At 39.2% G+C, this 1,590-nt stretch overlaps 1 pseudogene; it reads left to right on the forward strand.

Annotated features, from left to right (window-relative positions):
- Positions 1 to 726: 726 nt before the first annotated feature.
- LOC103611061 lies at positions 727 to 1,586 on the forward strand (annotated as a pseudogene).
- Positions 1,587 to 1,590: the final 4 nt, after the last annotated feature.

The raw sequence follows: 1,590 nt of genomic DNA on the forward strand, positions 1-1,590 counted from the left end.
CAGCTTCAAATACATGTTGCCTAATTACTTTCTAGAAAAATGTGTGACAATTCTTCTCTTTAAGCCTTTAACATTGATCATTACCATTAAAATTATTAAATTAATTTGTTAATTATATAAGTAAAAATTGTTAGGGATTTCAAGGTACATTTTAATTCATTTTTTTTTTTCATTTTGAATACTTCTAAATTTAAAGGCTTTATCTGCACTACTAATCCTGAAAAAATTTATCACACTGCACAACAATGGAATTGCAGAGCACCTCAATTGCTGCAAAGCAATGTTACTGATACACTGAGCTAAAAATAATAGTGCATATTATGTGAAATGGCAATAGCTGCCACCTTACTTGCATACAACTTATTAAACTTTACAGGAAACAGGAGTTAATTTCTACATGGCTTCAAAATGTACCATTGAATCTATTTCAGAATCCATGGAACCACTTAACTTAATGAATCATCTGTTGTGGCAAATAAAAATTGGGAATCAATTAAGGTTACTGTTATTGCTTAAATTAATTTTGATTAGTAGCTTCTACTGAAATATTTAACATTTTAAATTATTTGACAATTACATTTTTATTTTACCGGATAAATATTCTATGTTTGATATCAATGTTATATTTTTCTGAAGTTAATATAAACCAGTTATATACTCCCTTTTTCTCATCCTAGAAGAAACACAAAACTTACTTTTTTCCCCCAAACCTGAGTTATACCGGCAATGGGTGAGGAGAACTGCAGCACTGTGACGGAGTTCATTCTCCTTGGATTATCTGATGACCCTGAGCTGACAGTCTTCCTCTTCCTGCTGTTCCTTCTCACCTACGGAGTCACGGTTTTGGCCAACCTGGGCATGGTTGCACTGATTCGAGTCAGCTCTCGCCTCCACACTCCCATGTACTTTTTCCTCAGCCACTTGTCCTTTGTGGATTTCTGCTACTCCTCAACCATTGTGCCAAAGATGCTGGCTAATATCATAAACAAGGACAAAGCCATCTCCTTCCTGGGGTGCATGGTGCAATTCTACTTGTTTTGCACAAGTGTGGTCTCTGAGTCCCTCCTACTGGCAGTGATGGCCTATGACCGCTTTGTGGCCATATGTAACCCACTGCTCTACATGGTCACCATGTCCAAGAAGCTCTGTGTGGAGCTAGTTTCTGGCTGCTACCTCTGCGGAACAGTGTGTTCTCTCATTCACTTGTGCTTGGCTCTTGAGATACCATCCTATAAATCGAATGTCGTTAACCACTTCTTTTGTGATCTAACACCTATCTTTTCTCTTGCCTGCTCTGACGTGTTTATTAATGAACTCGTGGCATTTATTGTGCCCACTTTCAATGAGATCATCACCATCACGATCATCCTCAGCTCCTACTTGTTTATTCTCATCACCATCCTGAGGATGCGCTCGGCAGAGGGAAGGCAGAAAGCTTTTTCCACCTGTGCCTCCCACCTCACAGCCATCGTTGTCTTCCAATCCTTTTCACTTATTGCCGACTCAGTTCAGGCGATGGTGGGGATGCTGACAAAGTGGCCACAGTGTTCTACACTGTAGTGATTCCCATGCTGAACCCCCTGATCTATA

The sequence above is a fragment of the Galeopterus variegatus genome, unplaced genomic scaffold (genome assembly GCF_000696425.1).
Source record: "Galeopterus variegatus unplaced genomic scaffold, G_variegatus-3.0.2 Scaffold12342, whole genome shotgun sequence".
Lineage (NCBI taxonomy): Eukaryota > Metazoa > Chordata > Mammalia > Dermoptera > Cynocephalidae > Galeopterus > Galeopterus variegatus.